The following is a 23,768-nucleotide window of genomic DNA, read 5'->3' as shown; positions in this document are numbered from 1 at the left end:
AATGAAACCGACACACGCTGCCTGGATGTTGTTCTGCGGTATTTTGGTCCACTCCCGGTGAAGCGCTTGGTAGAGGTGATCAACACTTTAGTATTTTTTAGTGCCAACTTGCTTTCCAAAATACTCCAGACACAATAGTCCAACGGATTTGTATCCGCAGATACTGGTGGCCATTGTGCGCTGGAAATGAAGCGAGGCCTTAATACACCCTCCAGAATATTTTTGCGATAATATTCGGCATTTATTCTGATGCCCCGGTCGATTAATACGAGCGCAGAGCAACCATCGGCTGTTATGGCGGCCACACCATCACCATGGCCGGCGCTTGAGTTCTGGTGGCCAACCGAAGGTGCACATTATCAGCTGACCTCTTTGGCAAGTAAACATAATAATATGTAATAATAATAATAATAATAATAATAATAATAATAATAATAATAATAATAATAATAATAATAATAATAATAATATAATAATAATAATAATAATAATAATAATAATAATAATAATAATAATAATAATAATAATAATAATAATAATAATAATAATAATAATAATAATAATAATAATAATAATAATAATAATAATAATAATAATAATAATAATATAATAATAATAATAATAATAATAATAATAATAATAATAATAATAATTTTGTATGTTTACAAACTGCTGGAAAACGAAGGTTTTCTCATCGGAGAAAACCAAATTCGGCAGTTCACCACTTTAGGTCAAGCGAAGCAACACTTTAGCTCTTTTGAGTCTGTTTCTTTCTGTTACGGTGTAAGTTCTTGACTTTGTGGAATTTTAATGGCTCTACCCTGAGCTCATTTTTCCATATTTGCTGAATGGAATATGTTCAGCTCACGAGCCATTTTTCGGTCACTGCGAACGGGGTTTCGATCAAGTCGCTTCTTTATTTTTCGAACCATTTCTGCTGATGTTTCTGTTTTCTTCCGTCCACTTCCTTGACGTCGGGCTACGTTACCAGTATCACGGTAAAGAGCGATGGTAGGAGACACAAAAGATTTATTCACAGTTAAGTGCTGGAGTGCTCTAACGATAGCCACTTGTGGTTTTCCACCCAAATATAAATAAATCACACTCTCAGGCTTGAAATCCATTACGAATATCTTTTTTTCTGGAAAATGCTTTTGTACGCTTGTAAACAATATAATGAGCTGACACTGGAATAATTTTAACAGCTGTCGGACAAGTGGCTTAGAAATGACAGCAGTCTGAAGTTGCTTGCAGTGTTTTCATCTCAACCTGTATATATGTCGGCGATACCGGCTGACACTTTTCAACTTTTTTGTATATAAACGGTCAAGAATTTATGAAAATAAAATTAATTAATTTAATTTTTTAAAATTCTAAGTGCGTTTATCAGATTCTAAGTGCATTTATATGGGTATATGGGCTGAAATTCCACTTCAGTATTTTTACAAATAACCATAAAGTCGTCGGTCATTAGTAGTTACTCAGACTCAAACCAATAGATCTACAAACCAATTTCAGTGAATCACCCATTTCAACCAACATGTTTTTGAAAAAACGACAACAACAAACACAAAATTTTTATGGACAATCCGAGCTTAGTGAAAATTCTCAGTCATGTTAAACCACCTGTAAACAATCTCTTCTCCTTCTTATCCCCCACATATCAATGGAGTTTGTAGATTTCACTTATTTGTTTGGTTTTTTTCCGCTACATTTCGTTGAAAACGCTATGAAAATACAAATAAACAAACAAACAGATGGATGAGAAAAAAAAACGGTAAATCTATTAAATTTTATAACATTTCAATTGAAATTTATATTCTCAAAGGGATCTACAGCCAAATATAACTAACCGACTAACATATGTGCACTAAATTCACAACAAATAAATGTTCAATGCAAAAAAAAAAAAAAAAAAAAAAAAACAATAACAACGAATAATTGAACGAAAAAGTATCTTTATTAAATTTACTTGTATTTTTCTATTTTTTCCGCCACTAAAACTATAATTCAGCATGGATTTCAATTTTTAATAAAATTTTTGGTGAGTGGATGCAAAACATATTTGTTTCGGATTATAGAGTGGCATTGGAAACAAAACGAAAAGAAAAACTAAACATTCGTGTGACAAAAAGTTATTGGAATTGTAATATAAGCGATTTTAAAATTAAGTTTTTCGAAGCATATCAAATGATAATATTATTCAATAAGTTATCTCTAAAAAAATTAAAAATTAAAGCCTGAGGTATCATATTATATAATTTCAATATTCGTATATTTAAGAAATAAAAAAATTGCTTTTCAACTGGGAATTGTGAAAACATTGTGCATAAAAGCTTTAGTACCCATAAATGTCCCATAGAAAAAAATGTTGGACAAGGGGGCAAATTCACTAGAAATAGAAAACGATTATTTAGCGATAATGAAAAAAACAAGAACATTGAATTATTTCTGCACTAAACTCAAGCATTCGATTACAGCAAAGAACTATGACCAAAATGTTCAAGATGATTCTCTCTTTATCTTGAATTGAATATTAACACGAAATCTCTCGTAAACAGTTAAAAATCATCAGTAGGTCTGTCGAAGAATATATATACACATATATTGACCGGCGTAAAAGTATTTCAAAGAAAAAAAAAATAATACCAGACATTTGCCAGACTGTACATGATTTTCTGCATTAGGTTGTGACCATCTTAAATATATTTGTGAAATAATCAAGAAATGTTTATACCCTACAACACTATGTGTTAGGGGTATTATAAGTTTGATTGGGCCAAAAATTATGTAACACCTCGAAATATTGGTTTCCCATATAGGAAAGTATATATGGATCTTCCTAGCTCGCCGAGCTGAGTCGATCTAGCTATGTATGTCCGTCTGTCCATGTTAATTTGTAATGAAGCTACAGGTCGCAATTATGAACCGATCCTCACGAAATTGAAAATAAAGGTGGGGTTATGGTCAGAATAGAACCCTATTGTTTTTGGAGATGATTGCACGATATATTGGGGTTTCTGGTCCATAAACAGAAAAATTTCCTGATTTTGCAGTTGCTCTATAGGCCACAATTATGAACCAATCGCGAAAATTTACATGGAGTTAGAGTTTAGGAGTGGGCAGAAACCTACCAATTTGTTCGGCCATCGGACAATAATTAGCGGGTAAATAGACCCCAACTTTTATGTAAGAAAATAGGAAAATGTCCGATAAACCGCGAATATTTTCAATCCCAGCCAAATCAAAAATACATTAAAAGATCACTTCTGACCACTACAGTGATGCTAATAGCCAAGAAATCGGATGTGTAGAAGAATAGGTACAATATATATATGTAAAAAAAGAATTGATCTTATTTATTCTGCTTATAAATCAAGAACCACTGGGCCGATTTTCGCAATTCCCATCAATTCGGAATGTTCTCTTGCCAGAAAACGATAAGAATACCAATAAAAAAGTGAATACCTTTTGTCGATTTTTTTCAATTTTTGTCATATTTTTTATCGCATGCGATTTTTTCAATTTGAGTTTGAATTTTGAATTGTAAATTTTCTAAATTTTTACACCCCCCAACACTACGTTTTGAGGGTATTATATGCATATCGCAATTATCGTCCGATCCTCACAAAATTTCGCATGGGGGTAGAGTTAGGGTCAGAATTAAAGTCTATTGTTCTTAAGATGATGATAAAGAGGTGCAAATGGACATAATTAATTTAATTTTTCTAAGGGTAACCTCTGGGCGGGGCTCTTTGACATTATTTCAAAAATGAAATCTTCCAAAATGGATTTGAATATAAGGGGACTTCGAACATATTGTAGTGTTGTAGGGTATCACATGGTCGGCCCCGCACTACTATAGCATTTGCTTTTTACTATTTTCGTTGAACCCATCAAGAACTGCAAACAAAGACCTAAAGTGGTAAAGACTAGACAAAATGCATTTTGAGCAAATGGTTTGTGTCTGCAATACATGGAGCAGCAGCTCATGGCAGATACATGTTAATATAAAAACCACAATTACAGAAACGGATAAGAAATAAAAATGTGAAAAATCCAAAATTGGTAACTATGTTATTATGATATCGTAACAACAGAGGTATTTTCACAGGGTTACCATATCTTGACTCTGTCTTGTCCTATCTTTACACCTCTATATCTTTGCTGCAAATACGGAATTTTTATCTAATCCGAAAAATGTGGCATCACTCGTGAGAACACCGAATATCTGGAGTTACCGTTAAATGGTTGCTAAAGAAAAACGAATACTAACATTTACAATGTCCCGCCACCAGATATTGAACCCGTTACCAATACTTTGCACTAAATTCGGTGAAATAATTTGGTGTGGTACCGAATATCGGGTGTAACCTTATATAACCGCTACAGGAAAATATTGATCCATATTTCAATCATTTTTCAGAAGATTTAGAACTCGTTACCAATTCCTAATACCGAATTTGGAAGAATTTCGTGAAAACAATGTGGTAAAAATCATCAAAATGCCGAATATCCGGATGTACAGTTATAGGCGGGCTATAAGAAAACATGGTCCGATATATCTCAACACAACTTTCCTAGATACAATACAAATTACTGTAACAAATTTCAATGCTCTATGTGGGCTGCAGCGTGATTTCAATAGACAGATAGACATAGATAAAAAAATACAACTAGTCAAACGCCATAATTTTTATATTTTTTTAAATTTTATCGAACGAAAGCAAAAAATGTCGAAAATAGCATCACATTTTAGAATAAGTTTAAATTTGTTCGAATTGGTCACCTTTGGCTTGAATTATGGCCTTCAAACGGCCAATGAATCCGTCACATGCTGCCCTAATGTTTCTCTGCGGTATTTTGGCCCATTCCCGACGAAGCGCTTGCTTGGGGTGATCGACACTTTGGTATTTTTAGTGCCAACCTTACTCCAGACACAACAGTCCAACGAATTGGTATCCGCAGATTTTGGTAGCCTTTGTGCGTTGGAAATGAAGCGAGGAACCTCACTTTGTAACCAATCTTGGGTGGCACGTGTTGAGTGCGATAGTGCTGATTCCTGTCGAAATGTCCAAGGTATGCGGCCAAAATGTTTGCGTGCCCAAGGCATTAAGACACCCTCGTAATATATTTTCGCCATAATATTCGATATTTTTTCTTTTTTGAGTCTATTTTCTTTCTGTTGCGGTGTAAGTTCTTGCACAATGGTAAAGCCAGTAAAGCCGAGCTCATTTTTCAATATTTGCCTAATGGAATTTTACGAAATGTTCAGCTCACGAGCCATCTTTCGGCAACTGCGACGCGGGTTTCGATCAAGTTGCTTCTTTACTTTTCGAACCATTTCTGCCGATGTTGCTGTTTTCTTCCGTCCACTTACTTGACGTCGGGCTACGCTACCAGTATCACGGTAACGAGCGAGAATTATTCACATTTAAATGCTGGAGTCCTCTCACGATAGCCGTTTGTGGTTTTCCAGCCAAACAAAAAGAAATCACACTATCACGCTTGAATTCTATTACGAATACCTTTTTTCTGGAAAATTCTCACCAAAATGCTTTTGTACGCTTGTAAACAATATAATGAGCTGTCACTGGAATAATTTTAAAAGCTGTCGGACGAGTGGCTTAGAAATGACAGCAGTCTGAATTTGGTTGCAGTTTTTCAATTCACCCTGTATATATGTAGCTACAGCTACAACTTTACATTTGGGCTAATGTTAGCCATTTGGAGCAGAATAAACTTGAAATCGGATAAAGATATATACGGAAGCTATAACCAAATCTGAACTGATCTTGGCAACATTTTATTCACTTATTTCAGAGCTTAATCTGATATCTGGTACCAAAGATCAATGTTGTGGAGGGCATATTACGAATTGAGGTACTTAAAAGTCCAAATCGGATGAAACATATGTATGGGAACTATATCTGAACCGATTTTCACCAAATTTGATGTACTTACTTATAGACTGAATTCGGTTAAATGTGCCAAAATTCTGGTCGTTTGGACGGATTTTGGCCATTTGGTGCATAATTAATCGTAAATCGGTTGAAGATATGTATGGGAGCTATATTTAAATTTGAACCGATTTTCACCAATTTCAATAGGGTTTGTCCTTGTGCCAAACAAATATTGTTTACAAAATTTCATCTCACTCGGATAATAAATGCGACCTTCATTTTGTTGAAAGGAAATACATGGACAGACGGACTGGCATGCACAAATCGATTCAAAAAGTGATTCTATGAAGATCCTCAAAAGTAACTATGGGTCTATCTTTCATCCTTCTCCATGTTACAAACAAATTCGTGGGGACATAATACCCTTACCACTATGTGGTGTAGGGTATAAAATCGAAATGTTTCAAAAAAAACAAACAAAATCTTAAAAATACCGAATGTAGCCATATGTATACGACGACGTGGACCTGCATACGCAACTTTTGTCATAAGCTGTTACAATATTAAAATGCGAAACTTGAAAAAAAAAATTGAAGAATAATGCATATAAAATCATCAAAATACCGAATATGGGGAGGTATCATTATGTGGGGCTATACCAAAACGTGGACCTGCACATACAATTTTCTCTCGTAGGCTGTAGTATCCATTGCGAACTTCAAATTCCAAAATTTAAAACAATTCCGGTGAATAATGTTTCTAAAATCATCAAAATACCGAATATAGGGAGGTACCGATGTATGGGGGCTATACAAAACCTTGAACATGCACGGACAATTTTCTGTCATAGGCTATAGTACCCATTAAGAACGAAATTTAAAACAATTCCGGTGAATTATGTCTCTGAAATCATCAAAATACCGAATATAGGGAGGTATAGTTATATGGGGGCTACACCTAAACATTTTCCCCCATTTTCAATACCAAAAGTCCTGCATACAAAATACACATTTGAGAAAAATTTTATCAACCTACTTCAATTCATTCGGAAGCTAGAGTGATATCCAAAGTCGGACAGATGGACGGACATCTCTAAATCGACATAGAGTTTTATGCTGATCAAGAATATATACTTTGTGGGATCTAAAATGCATACTTCGAGGTGTTACAAACGGAATGACAAACTTAATATACCCTCCATACTATATTGGAGGGTATAATAATATTTCAAAGAATCCTTGCTTAAAATCTTAATTAAAGTCACCCAGTAATTAACATTTTCCGGCAATTCATTTATTTTGCTTTTGTTCTCTATTTGACAATTTATCATTCAACGAAAATTTTCTGGGCACAAAACTATTTTACAGGAAATTTGAATATTGTCAATCTTTCATTTTACACAAATATTTATCGCCATATCCTTTTGCTTTGTTTATGATATGCATTTGCATATGTGTTCAGCCAAGCGGACGCTGGCTTGGGAACAAAATCAACAAAACATTGAAACAGCAGCGGCAGCGGCAGCATCAGTAGCTGCTGGCCCTTTTTTTGATGCTTCATTCCGTTTTATTTTTTTATTTTTGCCAATGGAATGAAAATAGTTTCAAATGAAAATGACAAATTTGAATATATGTTGTATGTATGTGTATATTATGTAGGTTTGTGAGTGACCGGATGTACACATGTATGGGAAAGTGTGTTAGTGTTTGGCTTCCTATTTTTTGCAGCTGCTCTTTTGCCAATTCCAGCAATTGTGCCAATGTGACCATTGATTCATTTTCGTTGATTCAAAAGAGATAAAGACAGAGAGAGAGAGAGAGAGAGAGAGAGAGAGAGAGAGAGTGAGAGGAAGTGGTTGACATAGTTTAAATGAAACACAAATATTTTCGAACAGATCCGGTATAAATTAAAAAACAAAAAGACAACACAACAAAAATCGAAATAAACAAATAACACGTGTGGCATTGGTGAGTGGGAAAGCGGCATTTGCATGTGCTTCGCATTGATAGATTGTTTATTGACTGATTGATAAATGATTGCATGATGTAAATTGTCGAAATATTTTGTAGAAACTAAACTAAAACAATTGCTTGAATATTAGTTCAGTTCTGTTTTTATTGGGAAGCCATGTTGCTGGGGGGGAATTTTTCGAAATGACATTTGTAGCACCGAAAAGTATTTTTGTTTGGCCTTTGATAACTGAACTATATGACATTAAAAAGTGTGCCCTTTTATGATGACTATTTAATGAGGTAGAATGTATTGGCAGTATTTTAATACGAGGGTATGATTGCTGTGAAAGTGGCATATAGGAAATTGTGAAAGTGGCATATTTAACACAAGGGTATGATTGTTGTGAAAGTGGCATATAGGAACTAAAGGGAGATTAAATTAATGTAAAGTTAAGAATGACAAGGAAATCCAGATATGAAAAACATTCAATTTGCCGATAAATCTATATCCTCAGCATATGATCAGTACTATATTTACAGAAAATTTAGGTATAATAACCAAGGTTGGACGGTCTCGATAATTTGGCTAGGAAGTCCTTAAAATCCAGGACTCTTGCATAGAATCATTGAAAAAATTTTCTCCAAAAACTGGCTAGAGTTCATAAAGAGATAACAAAAGAAGTAAGAAAAGGCTATAGTCGTGCGAGGCCGACTATGTTATACCCTACAACACTACAATATGTTGTATGTCTTATGTCCAAATCCATATTGGAAGATTTCGCTTTTGATATTAGGATTTTGACTAGGGACATTTGCCCAACATTTATGCTCTCCGTCGGGCTGTTAGTTGTTGTAGTCCATTTTACAGATAAATATAATCCAATGGTCATCCAAAATGGTAGAATTCTTCCCTGTCCTTATCTCTCATCACAGGCGTGTCGATTGGCTTCAATTGTGTGATCGGAAAAACATTTCTTGGTTGAACCCCTAATTATTTTGCAATCATCTCCAAAAATCCAGAAGTTCGCCTATCGTGTATTTCGGATATCGCCTGTAAGTAATGCTTGTATTTTTTTCACACAAAATTAGTGGTCTATTGTACCCGCTGTCCTAATTCTAACTTTGGTTTCTATTTGTGACCTTTATAATGGCTGCAAAATCAGACAAAATTTTAGTTGTTGGTCCATTTCAACCACCTAATATATTACGGACATCTTTTAAAACAATAGGCCTAGCCATTCTGAGCCCAACCGTACCCTTGTGAAAATTTTCGTGAGGATCGGACGATATTTGCAATACTTATATAATATCCCCAACCTGTGTTGTAAGGTGAACAAATATTCCAAAATATTGTAAGTCAAATTGAAAAAATCGCATGCGATAAAAAAATGTGAAAAAATGTCTCAAAATACTACAAAATCTATATTAACATCTTTATTGGCGTATTTTTCTGCGATTTTTTTTAGATTTTATACGTTTTATGTCAAAAAGGCATTCCGAATTGACAAAATTTGTCAAAATCGGTCCAGCCATTCTTGAGATATAAGCATTCTAACTAACATCCCCTTCCTTTGTATTTACACATCGTATATATTTTCCTATATATAACCGATATATTTACTATCGGCATCTACGTAACGGTCAGAATTGACCTGTTCGTCTATTTGTGATTTCGCCGGGATTAAAAATATTCGCGGTTTAATGAAAAATTTGACTTTCATTTAACACAAATGTTGTAGCCTTTTTCACCCACTAAATATTACCCGATGACCATCAAAATTGGAAGGCTTCTGCCCAGTCCTAAGCTCTAGCCCCTTGGTCTATATTTTCGACCTGTAAAGCAACTGCAAAATCAGGATTTTTTTTAGTTTTTGGTCCATTTCAACCCAATCATCTCCAAAAGAAGTAGGGTTCTATTCTGACCCTAGCCCCACCTCCGTTCTAAATTTCGTGAAGATCGGACCATAATTGCGACCTGTAGCGTGATTACAAATTAACATGGACAGACGGACGGACGGACATACATAGCTAGATCGACTCAGCTCGGCGAGATAGGAAGATCCATATATACTTTCCTATGTGGGAAATCAATATTTCGTGGTGTTACATAATTGTTGGCCCAATCAAACTTATAATACCCCCAACACATAGTGTTGTAGGGTATAAATATTCACAACTTTTGTCCTGGAAGGATTAAAACGCAAAGGCTATAGCGGCCAGGCCGATCATGTGATACCATACAACGCCGTAATTTATGGAAATTTTTCTGTGGACCTGAAAACTTTTGATTAGGATGAACGAAACCCTCAAGATGTAGTTACCTACTACCACATATGAAGAATAGTTCTCTAATTTTCGATTGGTAGGGATATAAAAATTAAAAGATTTTTACATTCCTCCGTTCGAAAAATCCTCATAGATCTGATATCAATATGTTCCAAAAAGCACAGTTCACTAGAAGAATATTTCATGTATGGGCCATTTGATACTTCCAAAAAGGTCATCATGGTTTTTGACCAAACCTATGAGGCCATACTAAATTTTCTGGAAATTACCCTATATTTCTGCCCTCCCTCTCTCTCTCTCTCGTTCTTAAGTTTATCCTAAACATTTTTTCGGAATGTAGATTCCTATATATATATTATTATGTACCTCTGACATCTGGCTATACACGTTCACAACATCAGAATCCGGTGTAATGGTCTGAAGTGTCATTTTCATGTATATGGGAGTGTGTTCTTTATACCCCCAATACAATGGGGGTTTCACCGTCAAAAAGGGAAGTGGAACTAATATTAAGTTTTTCAAAATTTCATGATGAAGGGTATTAAAAGATCGGTTCGGCCTAACTTAAAGCGTTTCTATTTGTTAACTTTTTCAAAATTTGGTTGCTATTTTTCACACAAGAGATGTGGTCCAATTCATCCGATTCATTATTTTATCCAAGAAAGGATAATGACACATTGTTTAGTACATTGGAAGGGTTATGGTGTCAACTATAATTTGGCATACATTTTGTGGTCTCCCAAAATGGGACCTTTTCTGACTTTTTGGGGAGTTTGTAAAAAATCCGGGTCCAAGAATCAATAGTTTTGATACAATTCCGGAACTGTTTTAAATAACTGTTTGAAATAAATAACAGGTGGTGACCACTTGTTGGTATTCATTAGCTTTCAAATGATACTTATATTGTCCATATCTGTTTGGTAGGTCCGGGTCTTGAACCTGGAATTTGTGTCAAATATCCGGGTATCCGGGTCCGCTCCCAAGAAAAAATATTTTCTCGGAATCAGAATGCAAATCAAAAAAAAAAAAAAAAAAAAAAATCCGAGAGTTTTTACTAAACTAGAGTTGTTTCGGCTTAATTCCTCAGCCATATTGTTAGAGAGGGTATATATCATTTAAAACAGCCACAACGTCTCTTTAAACTAAACAGCCACCCTAGGTCTCTTTAGACTAAATCCGTTTCAGGACTTTTAGAGTCGATCCAGCTATGTCCGTCCGTGCGTATGTCTGTCGCACGATATCTCTCGAACGGAGTATCCGATGTGGTCCATAATTAGTGCAACATAATATTATTATCAAATTTAGCTCGAGTTTGGGAGATGGGCAATATCGTTCCACTCCATCTGGTATCTTCCCCACAAAAAAGACGAAATTTTTAAGAAATATTTTACTGCACAGAAAGAGAAAGGATGATCCGTTCCAACTTTGCAAGTCTTAATATTTGCATCAGTGCTATGTCAGGTGCGAAAATGGATAATACCGGTCCACTCCATCAAGTACCTCCCTCTCAAATGGTCAAATTTTTGAATCATTATAACTCTTATAAAATGTGATGTAAGAGTCCGATTCTCTTTAAATTACACACATCACAATATTTTTATTAACCCAAGGTCTGGCGTGATATATTCCATATATATCGGTCCACTCCTGGTACTTCTCCTATAATAGGCGAAATTTTTTTAATATCCATGAAGCTCATAGAACGCCAGATTACCATCTCATTCCATTCAGACTTTGCATATCTCAATATTTCTATCAACGTAAGAACTGTTATAAAGATGGTAAAGATTGGACCACTCTTTTCGGTACCTCCCCCACAAAGGGTCAAGGTTTTGAGTAACCAAAACTATCATAAAATCCGAAATAAGCATTCGGTTCTCCTAATATTTCACACAACCCATTGTTTCTATTAACACAAGATCTGCTGTAAAGATGCAATATATCTGTTCACTCCTTCTGATACCTCCCCCACAAAGGGACAAAATTTGGAATATCCATGAAGCTCATAAAACACGAAATTAACATCCGATTCCATTCAGACTTGATATAAAGATGGTAGATATTGGATCATTCCTTCCGGTACCTCCCGCACATAGGTTTCAGAATTTTGAAAAACAAAACTCTCAACTATCTAACACAAAATCTGCTGTTGAGGTGACAAATACCTGTGATTTCCTTCTGGCACCTCACCCACAAAGGGTCACAGTTTTCAATATTTTTATCTGTCGTAGCTTACGAAACAAGTCTGCGATTCTTTACAACTTACTATTTATAATTATTTCTATTTCATAATTAATTAGGTCCAATACGAATTGGACAATATTGGCCCACTTCTTCGGAACCCACCCCATAAAGGGTCAACAATTTGAATTATCATAACAAAGCTCAATATATATTTAAATAATAGAACATTGGCTAAGGAAATACATCTGTCGGCAAATCTAGAAAATCTTTGAAAAATATTTGAATAAATATCGATTTTGTCTTCGAAGATATTGGAAATTTTACAAAAATATAACTTTTTGTAAAGGAAGCCCGTGCTGAAATTTGCTTCAAAATTTCTTCTCCAGGAAGAAATATTATTAAACAAATAAAAAAGCAGCTAAGTTCAGCCGGGACGAACTTTCAATACCCTTGACCATTTGAAAGGAACGTGTGAAATGTAAAACAATTCTGTTGAATTTATAATTTAAAAAATTCCGAATATCAGGTGCTACAATTATATGGAGTTATACGAAAACGTGGATCTCAATAACCAATTATTTGGCAGCGAGGGTAAATATAAATTTGAAGACAGTTCTCTTGAAAAATGTCGCTTTAATCATTAAAATACCGAATATGGGGTGTACATGAAGACGTGGAGTCTACACGAAGACGTGGACTAACACGGAAGTAAGTACCCATTACAGACTCCAAATACCACATTTGAAGCAATTCCGGTGTAAAATGATAAGAATTCCGAATATCTGGAGGCACAGTTATATGGAGGCACCTATCTCCCAGAGAAAGGTGGTGAAGAAATAGTTGAAAAATATTTTTAAAAACCGTCACGACTCTTGGGCCAAGAAGTCCCTAGAAGATTTTTAATGTGCCTGATGGCAAATTATTTCCACAAATCATATTTTGGATAGTTAATGATTTAAGTCTATTAAACGAATTAAATATCCTCCCAAAAAACCCCTTTCAACACAGCCTGACCACTTAAACCTAGAAAAATTGCATTCAAAACTAAATCTGAAACAATGTTTTCTATTTAATTTTATTTTCACAAAAAAAAAAAAAACTGCGGGTAATTAACGTGTTCTTTGTTGTGTAAATTTTCTGCGGAATTAAAAACAGACACAATATAATTACACACAAAAAAGCTAAACAAAAGAGCCGACAAACGCACACAAACACAGACACATACACTCACCCCCTTACACAACTATATGAGTGCGTCTCACCGACTTTGGCAGATGAGCACACTTGCAAAACTATGGCAACAAAAAGGACAACAAATGTATGGAGTGCAGTTGGCAGAAGAGTCATTATCCAACTATGCGGCTCAAGAATGGCAAAATGAAATGTAGAATATTTGTTGTTGCTGTTGTTTTTGTTAGAGTTACATGTAAACTCTTGCAGAAAACAAGAAATATTTCCGGTTTGTTGAATTACTTCCGGGGGTTTTGTTGGCGAAAATTTGCGAGGAAGATACCAAAAAATTATTTGGGTTAAAATTTAAATATTTGTTGGTTACATGAAATTGTGAATACAAGAATCAGGAGTCAGAAGTCGACATAAAAAGGCCCCAGGATATGTTTTTGATAATAAAGGAGAATTGTAGATTTTTGCGCTCAGTATATTTAGTTTTCAGAGTAAAGAAAGCTTGCTATGTTTGATTCGAAAAAGCATCTCAGGCTACTTAGCAATTCATTTTGGAATCGTTCGTATCAGCGACGTACGCAGGTTGGTATTTCGGGTTGTCCAAGCCTCCACAGAAATGCCTACTTTTTTTGCCTTTGTTGGGCATATTTATTGAATGTGGTTGGATTCGAAGAATATCATTATGATCAACCATAGCACAGGAGGTCTTTAAAATTTGTCATTCCTTTTGTAACATCTCCAAATATACCTTGGAGACCCCATAAAATATGTATTTGGGATCGATTAAATGTTCTTCGTCTGTTTTCCTGTACATTTGTTTTTATCAAGATACAGCCCATAATACTTGACGTTGATCAGATAAGTTCTGATTTTAGTTATTTTAATGTTTTTGGTTTCAACTTCCAACCAAATAAAATGTATTTGACTCTGCGGAATCTGAGTTTATAATATACACAACAAGGTGGTCAGGGTATTATGTCTTTGTACATTTGTTTGGCCCAAGGACGAACCCTATTGAAATTGGAGATAATCGGTAAAAATTTAGATATAGCTCCCATATATATCTTCGTCCGATTTGCTTTTTATTGTGCAGCAAACGTGTAATATCAGCCCGAATAGTATGGAATTTTGCACATACAACCAAATTAGGCCTGAAAATAAGTATGCCAAATTTGATCGAAATCGGTTCAGATATAGCTATAGCTCCCATATATAAATTGTTCATCCGATTTGTTATTTTTGTCCTCCGCAGCCGTAATATGCACTCTGTAACAACAATATTTGGGGAAATATATCAAATGCAGCTCAGAAATACCTTTAATAAATTTTACCGAGATCGGTTCAGATTTGGATATAGCTCCCATATATAATTTCGTCCGATTTACCTTTTATTGTGCAACAGACGTGTAATATTTGGATGGAATGGGATGGAGTTTGGCAATTACGATCGAATTGAGTCTAGAAGGTAGTATGCCCAATTTGGTGAAGATCGATTCAGATATAGCTATAGCTCCCACATATATTGTTCATCCGATTTGTTATATTTGTTACCCACAGTCATAATATGCACTCCGTAACCACAATATTCAGGGAAATATATCAAATACAGCTCAGAAATATATTTGCCAAATTTTATCGAGATCGGTTCAGATTTTGGATATATCTTTATCTGATTTCAAATTAATTTTGCACCAAATGGGCAATACAAGTCCGAATTTAAAAGATACGAATGCTTCGGCATATTTAGTCCTTTGAATTTTAAATTATAATTATAATCATAGGGTGAATTCTCCCATAAAAATTTTTAATTGTTATTTGGAGCTCAACTAAATTAGCAAAGTGGTGTAAGGTATCATAAAATCGGTCCCGCCCGACTTTACTTGTTTTGTATGGTGGTGATATAGCATAAAAGATATTTACTATGCCCTACAACACTACTAGTTGATGGTCGCATTTATGGCCCAATCCCTTCGAAATTGAGCATGGAGTAAAAGTTAGGGTCGGAATAGAAGCCTATTATTTTTGGAGATAATCGAAAATGTTTAGAGGTCGCAATGAACCAAAAAACCGAAAAATTTAGTGATGTTTCCATTGCTCTACATGTCACAATTAAGAACCAATCGAGACAGAATTTTGCACGGAGAAAGACTTTAAGAGTTTGTGTAAAGAAATACAAAATTTTCAATTAAACCCCGAATACTTTAATGCCCGGCAAATTCATAAATACATGAAAAGGTTATCTTTGATACTTACTTTGATGCTGATAGACAACATATCGGGTATATAACAAAATATGTGCAGTCTATATAAATATGCAAATTATGTTTTTATGCAAATACCTACAGACTGCACCGATTTTGACAATTCTCAACAATTGTAAAAATATGCCAATAAAAAGAGTGAATATTTTTATTACAACACTATGTATGGGGAGTAATATTTAAAGGTCGCAAATATCGTAAGATCCTTACGAAATGTTTCATGAGCGTTGGGTTAGGGTCAGAATAGAAGAATATTGCTTTTGGAGATGATCGCCATATATAGACCAGAAACAAAAATCTTCCTGAATTTGCAGTCAATTAAAATGTAACACCAATCAAACCTACATTTTGCATTGCAGGTGAAGTGGACCATAACTTCTAAATTACGAATATTTTTAATTTCATTTTTAACTTCTGACTGTTCATTGATGCTGATATCCAAGATATCGCATTAAATACATCAAATCGGCCGAAAAATCTATAAATCTGAACCGATATCAATATAATTTGACAAATTTATTTGTAGACCAAATTCCGTCCCTTTCATTCCAGATTTTATTCAATTTAGAGATTTATTGCATGTTTGGTGCTGAATCGGCCGGAATTACCGAAAATATATATGGGAGCTATATCCATATTTGAATCGATTTCAATATGATTTGACGTATTTAATTTTGCACAAAATTCCGATGCACATTCCAAATTTCAATGAGTTGGAGATACATAGGGTGTTTGGTGCACCAAATACATGAAATCGCACCGATTCAATATAAGTATAATTTTGTACCAAATTCCGTCACTCATTCCAAAATATCATTGGAATCTGACATATATAGCATGTTTGATGCATCAAATTTATGAAATCGGTGGAAAATATTTTTGGGAGCTATATCTAAATATGAACCGATTTCAATATAATTTGTTAATTTATTTTTGGTCAAAATTCCGGAACACATTCCAAATTTGAAGACTGTATCTATAACCGATCAATTGATATGTCTATGAAAAATCTAAAATTTTTGGAGGTACCTCCGATTCTGATGCTATATATTCAGTTCCAAGTGGAATTTCAAAAATTTATATAGCCTATGTTACTTTCAGGCAATGCTTTAATATATTTAAAATTTTTCAGAAAATCTGTTCAGCGGTTTTTGGTGTCTATAAATTACAAACTAATAATCAAAAGTACAAACATTTTCCTCATTTATAGAAATAAATAAAAACAAGTAAAAAAGCAGTAAGTTCGGCCGAGCCGAACTTTGAATACCCTCCACCATTTGGAACGAATTAGAAAATTTTCAAAAAATTAAATCCATTAAAAATTCTGTTAAAATCTTAAAATTATCTAATATCGGAAGGTACTTTATGGGGGGATATACGATATTGTGGACCTATATAGACAATTACCTTTCAGGGGTTAAAGTGCTCACAAAGAACTCATTGTGTGAATTTTCAGACAATACCATAGGAAAATATGGCTAAGATCACCAAAACACCGAATATCGAGGGTACCGTTATATGGGGGCCATTCGATATCGATTACCTATATAGATAATTCTCTTCCAAGGTATGAAGTACCCACAAAGTACTCCTTGTGTGGATTTTCAGACAACTCCGTTGAAAAATGTGGGTAAAATCATCAAAATTACGAATATCGGGGGTACCGTTGTATGGGGGCTATACGATATCGTGGACATATATAGATGATTCTCTTCCGAGATATAAATTACCCACAAAATACCGAATATCAGGGGGTACCGTTATATGGGGGTTATACGATATCGTGGACCTATATAGATAATTCTCTTCCAAGGCATAAAGTACCTACAAGGTACTCCTTGTGTGGATTTTCAGACAACTCCGTTGAAAAATGTGGGTAAAATCATCGAAACACCGAATATCGGAGGTAGCGTTATATGGGGGCTATACGATACCGTGGACCTATATAGATAATTATCTTCCAAGGTATAAAGTACCTACAAGGAACTCCTTGTGTGGATTATCAGACAATTTCGTTGAAAAATGTGGCTAAAATCATCAAAATACCGAATATCGGAGGGTATCGTTATATGGGGGCTATACGATATCGTGGACCCATATAGATAATCGCCTTTCAAGGGATAAAGTACTCATAAGGAACTTCTTGTGTGGATTTTCAGACCATTCCATTAAAAAATGTGGCTAAAATCATCAAAATACTGAATATCGGGGGGTACCGTTATATGGGGGCTATACGATATCGTGGACCGATATAGCCCATCTTCGAACTTGACCTGCCTGCAGACAAAAGAGGGATCCGTGATTACAAAAGACGGGCGGACATGGCTAAACCGTTTTAGAATTTTGATTATTTCGATGAGTTACAAACGGAATGACGAACTTAATATACCCTCCATACTATGTATGGTGGAGGGTATAAAAAAATGGAAATAAAATTCACAAATATTAACAATTTGAAATGTGGGTCAAACATAGTGTTAGCGAGCCATAAATATATAATTCATATAAAAAAGTCATACAAATCTGAATTCCCAAAGCTTTTCTAAATATATATTTTTAATTGGAAGAAATATGCAAAACTCGAAAAAGATCTATTCAAAAAAAAAAAAAAAAAATGGCCTCTGAAATTTTTAAAATCGGTATCATTATAAAAAAGTGGTCCTAGGTAGGTCCTGTCATATGAAGTGGTGTCCAATATGAACTTGAAATAACAAATTTGAAACAATTACGGGGAAAAATGAGACATAAATCGCCGAATATCGGCTAATGTAGATAATTTTCTGTGAGAGAATATATTAGCTACTGTCAACATCAACAACATTACCAACATTAAGGAAATGTCGCTAAAAATAAATTAAGAATATAGTGGGTGAGGGGTGTGTGATTGATAAGAAGCCATAGGGAGTAGTACTCATTTCGAACTTCAAATTCTAAATTTGCAACAAGTGTGGTGAACAATGATGCGGAAATACCAAATATCAGGACTATATTAAATCGTGTACCTATGTAGACAGTTCTTTGCAAGAATTTTTCCTGATTAAAATCGTGACTGAAACGTCCATAGCAACTTAAAATTTTCGGTATGTGTATAAAAATATCCCATTTTCAATACCAATTATCCTGAGAAATTTAAATGTATCTCGTAAAATGTTATCAACGTTCTTAATTTTGTTCGGAAGCTGTAGTTATTTTCACACATGGATAGATTAACAGAGAGATATAGAATTTTTTTGTGATCGAGAATAGATGTAAATTTTTAATTCATAAAATTACGAATTGAACATTTCTGAATCAATGTGCTTTCATTTTCTCTCCTCATTTGCCTCATGTAAACAAAACATGTTAGTTATCACTCGATTTTTAATTAATTACATTTCTGAATTTAAATTTTCCTTTCAGCTATTTAGCAATGTTCACTATTGTCAGGCGATTATCACCATGTTAGTGTGTGTATGTGTGAGTGTTGTAGTTAAAATCACCTCCATGCCAAAATGTCAGTGTAAACACAATTTTCAATTATTACAACAATAAATGCCCAGTAAACAATTTTTGCCGAATTCGGTCCGATTTCTGTCAGAATCTCTGAAAAAATGTCCGATTCTGATTCCGAATTCCTTCCGATTTCGGTACGAAAGTTGTATGGACGTGGTCACCGAATTCGGAAAGATTTTCTGAAAAAAATCTAAAAAAATATTAGATTTTCTGGACGAATTCGGTCCGAATTCGGTGAAAATTCTTGAAAAAATAGGAGAAAAAATTAGATTTTCGGAAAAGATTCGGAGGACAACTTTCTGAAAGAAATCGGGCAGAATTCGTCTGGAAATTCGGCGGAATATTCAGATTTTCTAAAAGAAATCGGTCAGAATTCGAAAGAAAATTCGGAATAAAATTCAGATTTTCTGAAAAAAAAAAAACGCTCAGAATTCGGGAGAAAGTTCCGATTTTCTGAAAGAAATCGTTCAGAATTCGGAAGAAATATCGAAAAAAATCGTCACACCACTTAAAAATGAAAAAAAAAACACATATTTATTTAAAAAACAAACAATTTATTTCGGGTTTCGTAAAAATGTAGTTTAAATATTACATCTATAATACAACTGCTAAACAAGAACTAAAAATAAAAAGCAGTGCACACAGAAAACCGGTATGTAGTTGTTTTTGCAATTTTTTTCCATCATATTTTTTTGGGAACGAAAGAGAAAGAGGCTGATTCACAACAACAACAAAACGCACATTTTTACAACGGAAAATCTAACAGTTCACAATAACAATAACAAATAGCATTTTTGCTTTGCGCTTTGTTGTTGTTGAGATCTTGAAATGAATGATCACAACAACAACTACTATGGGAGAGAACGTGTCAAACCACCACCATCCGTTTACATGTGGGAGAGAATATGCCAGAGCAATAGACAATCTACTCTCTCCGTTTGTACATTTTTCGAGTTTTTTTTCGCTTAAAAACACAGGAAAATGTGCAGAAATTCTAAAAAAAAAAACGTTTAGAAAATCGGACCAATTACTATCAGAAATTTCTGAAAAAAACGTCAGAAATTTCGGAAAAAAATCTAAAATCAGAGCAGTCGGAAAAAATTGTTTACTGGGTGTTTAGAAAGCAAAAAAAAAAAAAAAACACAAAACTCATACAAAACATGAATAGAACTACAGCTTGTTGATTAAATTAGAGAAAGGATATGGCTGTGGCTGTGAGCAATGTTAAATGATTGTACGACATGCATCAACGGTAACAGGCAGATATACAACAGCATGTCCTGTAAAGCGACCTTTGTTAATTACTCTAATGAAGTAGCTATCTATAGATATGAGTAGGTATGTATGTGTCTGCGCGTGTAATTGTTAACGAGCTGCATTGCCATTGTTATAAATTTTTTACAATGTGCCTGAATATGTGTGAAAAGAAAACCTGTTGAAAATTGATTAGTTTAACAAAATTGTTTTGTTTTAGGTTGTTAGAAAAATCTGTGTCGGCTATTTAAATTGTGAAATATAAAAAGTGAAATTATTTTTGAGATAGTTTATTAATTTTGTTCTAGTTTGGAAGAGGAGAGAATCGAGACACTTTTTGTGAATGATTTTGAAAAACACTAAAATTATCGAGATAGAACAAAAAATTAAATCGAAATTTCTAACTTCCTTTGTTTTTTATGACAAATTCGACTAATTGTTTTTTCCACTGAAGAGCAGTGCAATATCCTCCGCAATCTACCCACAAAAATATATCTATCTCTTATAAAACAAGTAAAAAAGTTGTAATTTCGGCCGGGCTGAACTTTGATAACCCTCCACCATTTGGAACGAAATTGGCAATTTTCAAAAAAAAAAAAAAAATAAATAAATAAATAAATAAAATCCGTTAAAAATTCTGTTAAAATCTTAAAAATATCAAATGTAGCCGTCATATTAGGGTCTAAACGACGACGTGGACCTGCATAGGCAGTTTTTGTCAAAAGCCAATAAAATATGCAAATGCGAAACTTGAAAAAAAATCGGTAAATAATGTAGCTTAAATCATTAATATAGGGAGGTACTATTATATAAGGGCTATACCAAAATGTGGAGCTGTACAGACAATTTTCTGTCATAGGCTGTAGTATTCATTACGAACTTCAAATACCAAATTTAAAACAATTCCCTTGAATAATGTCGCTAAAATCGTCAAAATATCGAATATCGAAATATGTACTGTTATATGGGGCTATACGAAGACGTGGACCTGCACAGACAATTTTCTGTGTTATCTATTTTGAATTTCAAATACGAAATTTAAAACAATTCCTGTGAATTATGTCGCTGAACTCCATACTACAGTGGAGGGTATAAAAATGGACCATTTGAGGCCAGGTCAACATTTGCCTTAAATAATCTTCAAGAATTAACTTATATTGACTATCAATTTAAATAAAGATTTCATGCCTTCATATACAATAACTCTAGGTATTGAAAATGGGCTATATAAGTCCACCCTTTGGTGTAGCCCCCCACATAAAGGGACCTTTCCATATTCGGTATGTTGATAATTTACGCGACATTATCCACTGGAATTGTCGTAAATTTCGTATTTGTACTTCGTAATTGGGACTGCAGCCTGTGAGAGAAAGGTGTCTGGGCAAGTCCAGGTATAGCTCCCATATACACTGGTGGCCAAAACTAAAGCAACTGAAATTACAAGGAGAATGAATGCCCTGTAACTTTTTCAAAAATTAAGAAAATGAGAAAGTTTTTCTTGTATTAAATTAGGTATTTTATTCACTTTTTAAAAACCTAAAATATAAAACCAAAATTAATTTTTATATAAAAAATAATGTTTGGTAAAGTCAATCAACCCGATTTTGGCTTGGACAAAACAAAAGCAACTCTGTTGTACATTCATATAACCGCTGCAATTTCAGTTGTTTTTACTGTGATATTTATCGCTTTTTGCTTCCTTCAACAATTTCGCTTGTCATAAATCCTATTTGAGAAGTTTTTTAAAACAGTATGTGTTTTTCTTTTCGTTTTTTAAGTACTGCCCAAAAAAAATTTAAAAATGGCTAGAAGCAAATACATTACCTGAATAAAACAGCAAATTTTCAGTGACTACCAAAACAACATATCACAGAAAATGATTTCCGAGAAATATTTAATAAATATTTATGTGATTTCATAATTATTTTTGTATACTAAGTCGGTTTTTTGAAACTGGATCAGTAGTAACAGTCTATAATGGATGAAGGCCGTGAAAAACTTCGGCCCGTACTGATCCACAAATTGTGAGAGAAATAAAAAACAACCATTTAAGAGTTCAACTGGATTGGTGAGAGAGCAATCATTGGATATAAGCTCGATATCAGTGCGTAGACGAGTAGTGGCAGCTGGTCTGCATGCCCGTAAGACATCAAAAAAACATTTATATCTGAAAACATCAAAATGGTTTTCGGAAACGATAATATTAAGTGGAATCAAGCTCAATGGAAAAAACATTATTTCTGGGATGAGTCTACGTTTAATATTAAAGGCTCAGACGTGAAAAATTTTACGGTGAGAAGACCAAAAAATGAAGGACTCAAGCCGCAGTGTTGCAAAGGTACAGTGAAGCATGAGGGAGGGTCAAAAATGGCGTGGCGGTTTTTTTCTTTCTATGGACTTGGGCCTATCCATAAATTAAAGGAAGTTGTGGATCGGTTTGTTTACAAAGATGTGTTGGACATCACGTTGTTCCCTTACGCTGAGTAAAATATTCGGCTGATTTGGGTGTTTCAGCATGACAATGATCCCAAACTTGTATCAAAACTTGTCAAATATTGGTTGCGGGAGTCAAAAATTCATGTTTTTTTTTGTGGCCGGCACAATCACCTGACCTAAACTCCTTAGAAAACCTTTGGAGTATCGTAGATAGGAAGATCAAGAGAGATTCGGAAATAAATAACCACAACATTTTCTAAAGAATTTGGGGTGCCTGTGAAAGCACACCCAAGGATCAAATTGAGCGTGTTATAGATTCAATGCCTCGTAGGTGTGCAGCTGCTATCAAAAATAATGGTTATGCTATCGACTACTAGCCAAAATTTAATTATTTAAAAATAAAAAATCAAAAGTTGCTTTAGTTTTGACCAAGCAAAATTGGGTCATTTTAGTTTTCCACATATTATTTTTCGTTCAAAATTATTTTTGTATTTTTATTTTTAGTTTCTTAAAAGTGAATTAAACCCCTGATTTAAAACTGGAAAAATAATTACGATTTGTTTATTTTTGTAAAAGTTACAGGACATTTATTGTCTTTGCGATTTAAGTTTCTTTAGTTTTGGCCACCAGTGCATATATAGCCCCCTATTTTGGGAATTTTGATGTTTTTGCGACATTATTCACCGGAATTGTTTACAATTTCGTATTTGAACTTCGTTATTGGTACTGCAGTATTTTGTGTATTTTGATAATTTGAGCAACATTATGCACTGGAATTGTTTCATGTTTCGTTTTGGAATATTGTGAAGGCATAGGAC

Source organism: Musca domestica, unplaced genomic scaffold, assembly GCF_030504385.1.
Source record: "Musca domestica strain aabys unplaced genomic scaffold, Musca_domestica.polishedcontigs.V.1.1 6, whole genome shotgun sequence".
In the NCBI taxonomy this organism is placed as follows: Eukaryota; Metazoa; Arthropoda; class Insecta; order Diptera; family Muscidae; genus Musca; species Musca domestica.
The sequence above is the reverse complement of the archived record's forward strand: the minus strand, read 5'-3'. Positions refer to the sequence as shown.